Source organism: Scylla paramamosain, chromosome 42 (assembly GCF_035594125.1).
Source record: "Scylla paramamosain isolate STU-SP2022 chromosome 42, ASM3559412v1, whole genome shotgun sequence".
NCBI classification, from domain to species: Eukaryota; Metazoa; Arthropoda; class Malacostraca; order Decapoda; family Portunidae; genus Scylla; species Scylla paramamosain.
The window spans coordinates 5917501-5922500 of NC_087192.1; the positions used below are offsets into that span (position 1 = coordinate 5917501).

General features: G+C 43.4%; 1 protein-coding gene across 6 annotated transcripts in view; it reads right to left on the reverse strand.

Moving 5' to 3' along the window:
- Positions 1 to 5000, reverse strand: part of LOC135093210 (agrin-like) — a 503425-nt gene that overhangs the window by 365876 nt on the left and 132549 nt on the right. Inside the window, exon 1 of one of the 6 annotated variants that reach the window (XM_063992191.1) lies at positions 3173 to 3813. The exons of the other annotated variants lie outside the window; for them this stretch is intronic. The gene's annotated coding sequence lies outside the window, so the exon portion shown is untranslated. Of the gene's footprint in view, positions 1 to 3172; positions 3814 to 5000 lie in introns of those variants that run through there. 6 annotated transcript variants of the gene reach the window in all.

The following is a 5000-nucleotide window of genomic DNA, read 5'->3' on the forward strand; positions in this document are numbered from 1 at the left end:
TGAATAGATAAATTTGTAGTTAAGCAGACAGAGGGATAAATATATAGTTAGACAGATAGACTGACTGATACAAAGAAAGATAGACGGCTAAACAATTACGAAAACGAATACAATAATGGTCACGGTAATGTTTGTAGCAGTGCGTGGTGACACTCCGGAAGGGTTGACACGCCTGACTGGCTGAGGCTCGTCAGGCGGCTACGTTCGAACCACACATTGAACCGCTTCGAAATGTGGATGGTAACTAGGAGGAGAAACAATTTGAAGCCACACAGAGGTCATACCATAAAATAAATAAATAAATAAATAGAAAAATAGTATATAAATAAATAAAACATTCTTCGTCCTCTCTCTCTATCTCTCTCTCTCTCTCTCTCTCTCTCTCTCTCTCTCTCTCTCTCTCTCTCTCTCTCTCTCTCTCACCCTGTATCCTCTCCCGACCTAGCTATCTCTTACGTATTTTTCCTATGAACAGATTTATTCCTGTTCCCACTCCATCACAGCCCTCCCTCATGACTCATACTTTCTCCCTTTTCTCCCAGTCCCATTCTCGTATCCTATCTCTTCTCCTCATCCCCATTCACATCCTCCTTTTTCCCTTCTTTATCTCTTCTCCTTCCTTCTTTCCTCCCCACTTTGCTTTCCTCTCCTTTCGCTGTCTCTTACTCCTCTTCGCCTTATCTCGCCTCCCTTCCCTGTTTTAATCCTTCCTTCCTTCCTCTTTTCTTCCCCTTCTCTCGTCTCCCTTTCTTCCTCTTTCCTTCCTGTTGCTATTTTCCTTCCGTCTCCCTTCTTTCTTCTTTTGCTTTCCGTTCCCTCCTCTTCTCATCCCTTTCTTCCTCTTCTGTCCCCCTACTTCCTTCCTCCTCTCTCTCCTCTTCCGTACCCTTTCCCCCCCCCCCACCACCACCACCACCTACACTTCCCTGTTCCCCCCAACTGCATCACATTACAAAGACTCGCAAGCTCATGATCCCCCTCTGGTCTTGTTGAATACGACTTGAATAAAAAAAGATAAAACAATTGCATACAGTTTAAATAAATGTGTTAAATGCATGTTGAATGAAAGTTAAATACGGATTACATCAAGAGCTTGCTTGTCCTCCACCCTTGAGCGAGACAATGTAAAAATTAAGTATCATAAAAAAAATTACACAAACACTGTAAACATTTCACGATTTTGAGTTTTGCCTCCGTTGCTTTGTGACTCTTAAATCATACTGGAATGTATTTAATCCATCTACTTATCTTTTATTGTCCATTCATGCCCGGCTATAATTCAGCATTGTTTATTCTGCAGGAATGATCTGGTGCAGGGATTGGCGGAGAGAGGCAGGAGCAGTAAAGGAAAAAAAAACTGGAAGGAAGTCACGAGCGGGAGATATTTGACTTGAATTTAGTATCCATTAGTATCCACGCGATTTTTTTTAAGAAAGGTTGAAAGTTGGGAGGTAGAGGAGAAGTGGAGGAAAATGCTGTACAGGAGGAGGGAAAGTTGATGGCCTGTCCACCTCGGTACTGTCCATGCAAGCTCTATGTGGATATTAGTTATGTAAAGAGCGGGAGAAACCATCCACTCAAGTCTCTCTCCTGGTTCTTACAATCAGCAAAAGTCAATCTCTTCCTTTAAATACACCTTTCAACTCACACCAGCCCCCTCCCTCCCTTTATATACTCTTACTATCCCCACAAACGCCTTACTCCTCATATACACCCTTCCTTGACGCCCTGACAATACAATACTAGTTACTACATTTACGTTGATATAGACATTTGAGCTGAGCATAAATTAAGGTACAGGTAATAAAATATTTGAAATACTCGACTGCATAAGAGGTTTCGAAATTATTAATATGATACAGGTGACACGGCATAGCGTTCTGAACAAAATAAATAAATAAATAAATAAATAAAAAAATTAATAATAATAATAGAAAATAATTGTCTACCTGGATGTTGATATTTTTTTATGGGTACTTTTAACGCATCAGAACCAACTTGAAGTATTAGACGGCTTGTACTTGCCAGCTCAGGGGAACCGTACTGACATCACCGGTACAGAAACTAAAGAAGAGCTCGCTATCAACTGACGAATTCTTTCCCCGCCGTGAGTTCCAGCTATCATTCCAGCAAACCTTACCAGCTGCCCAACATTCCTGGAACCTATAAGCAGTTAAGTCCTTGACGAGAGAGAGAGAGAGAGAGAGAGAGACTGAGGAGAGAGGAGAGAGAGAGAGAGAGAGAGAGAGAGAGAAGAGAGAGAGAGAGAGAGAGAGAGATGAGAGAGAGAGAGAGAGAGAGAGAGAGAGAGAGAGAGAGACTTAACACAATCCGTGCACAGACACAGCAAGAGCTAGAATCAAGTGCAAAGCAACACAGTGTTGCTACACACACACACACACACACTCACACACACACACACAGTAAACTAATGGTAAGCCTGTCTGAAATCATAAGGAGAATAATGTATGTTCAGAGGGAGTCAATGATGAGTGACTGATTTGTATTAGCGTTACCGAGGATATGGTGAGGCGGTGTGGGGTCGATGCTGAGAGGGTGGTGAGGGGTGTTAGGAAGGAGTGGTGGCTGACGGAGGAGCTGTAGTAGATGAGAGCGTGGAGCTGTGGTGTGGGGTGCTTAGTTAAGGTATGGTACGTGGAGTGACTGCAGTGGGGAAGAGGGAGGGAGGTTTGGAGTCTTGAAGGTGTGGTGTGGTGGACAGAGTACAGACAGAACGGGGTGCATGGTGTGGCGGTGAGGAAGGTGGGGACTGCACAGCATGAGTGACTGAGCGAGGAATGGGAGTCAGCCAGCGCATGACGTGCCTCTAACATGTGGTTCCCAGGAGGAGAATTTAAAGGGACGTGAATCTCAGTCCCGTGGCTCGCGGTACTTCAGCTCCACCCTACACTCATGCACTCACTGGCAATCGTTATCCTTCTCTACGCACGACGAAATAGAAAAAAAAGTACATTAGGGAATATAGTAAGACATTTCACCTCCACTCCTCCACATTATTGGCAGCCCACGTGATTTGCCCATACAATTGATTCCACTCGCCTATTTTTCTCCATTCCTTTCCACTCATTTCCTCCCATTAGCAACCCAAGTAGCGGGACACACTGACGCTTTGCACGCACGCCAATCAGTCTCAGTATTACATAACACATACCTTCACAGGAAAAGATGAAGCGAGGAGGGAGACTAATGTTCACGCGACACACATCTAAGGAGACCAACGGAAGAGCGAGGACCTGTGAGGCGGTAGAGGAGCAGAAGGGGGAAGGGAAAGAAGGAAACATCAGATGGGTAAGCCTGTTTCGCTACAGAGAGCCGGTTATTCAAAGGTGACTGGCAGCGGCACGACTATCAGGCGGGTTGCCATGCGCGATGATTGGCTGATGGGTGGCGTCCCTCAACTAAACGGTAGTTAGCATGCGCCCGAGCACCGCGTCACCATTACCTTTAACTACTACTAGTTTGACTTCAATAGTTTATTGTTGTTTATATATGCATGTAGAAAACTATCCTTACTATATGTATACATGCATACAGAAAACTACCCTTATTCTCGCGAACGGTCAACTTCACAAAGTATACAAGCGATTCGAGCAAGTTAGGTGTAACTGGCAAACTATCATATGGCCGTGTTGCTTATCGTATCGTCATGGATTACTAATATTAGACGAACAATGCTTTTCATAGTTTTTCGTCTGCTAAGGCAATCGTCTTAATACTTTTCGTATGACAACTACAAGGGCAGGCGACCAGAAACCTGCTGGCTTCCCCCATGCATGACATAAATACGATTACGAAGACGTCTCGACAAAACCTACGTTAATGTGAAATGGCTTGCTTACAGATAGACACGAGGAAATACACAGTGTTTGGTTGCGCGCGTCTGCATGCTACAGGCGACCGTCACTACCAAGGAAGCTTAAGACCCGAAACTTAGCTTCCTTGGTCACTAATCTATCAACGCTGACAACACAAAGCGATGTATTCTGATCGCTCGACACCATTCCCAGCCCCTTCAACCTCGCCAGGACCACTACAGTACATGGTGCCGCCGTTTACACGCGAGTCACAGAGGAAATAGGTTACGTCAAGCATACTGTGTCCGTTCCTTCCATTCCCTCTCCAAACGCACTTCATTTCCTCGGATTTCGTTTCCCAATTGCGTATTAACAGCAGCACCTCCTCTGGCCAGACAGGGGAGGGTTGCACGACTCACTCCCGCTTCTGTCTGTAAATTATTCAAGTCTATATAATAATGTCTTACCCTTCTAGTCTTGTAAAGAGGGATAAACTTAAGCAAATTTAAGTTGTATAATAATTCACGAAGCCAGTAAAGAGACTCCCCACATTATAATTTACATAATTTAATTTGTACTTTTCTCCTGGGGCAGTAATTGGAGTTATGGAAATGAGCTTAAATGTTTGACACCAAAGAAATAGTAAGCTTTTAACAGTAGACGTAAAGACGCGTACAGGAAACAGTGGCTAAATTTATTCGCTTGTCTCTACCGCATTCCAGAGTATTTCAGCTCCTCCAGTTACTTTAATATCGGGATACAAACGGCACTACTTCGTTATGTTAAGTATGTATGGCGTAATATATAAATTTCATTTTCTTATTATCGTTACTATACTTGTTAGCTTTCAGTCCATCGGCCGATTTCTTTGTATGGAATATAGTAAGAATAAACACTACTTTCCCCTCACCTGTCTCTATTTCGTGATATTTCTAGTGATAAATGATGACAGCCGGCACCTCATTACCACCAAGACTCAGTTCAGTATGACATTTAAGGAGAGAGAGAAAAAAAAAACAGTAAGGATACGTGAATGATGTTTTCTTACCCCACACTTCCTCTAGTTAATACGATACTGCTTATAAAATCCTCCTTCAGTCAACCATACAACGCGAAAACGTAACTTCCCTTTAGTCATAACATAGTCGACTTTATTCAACGTCAACTTCTATGCTTACTTCGGAA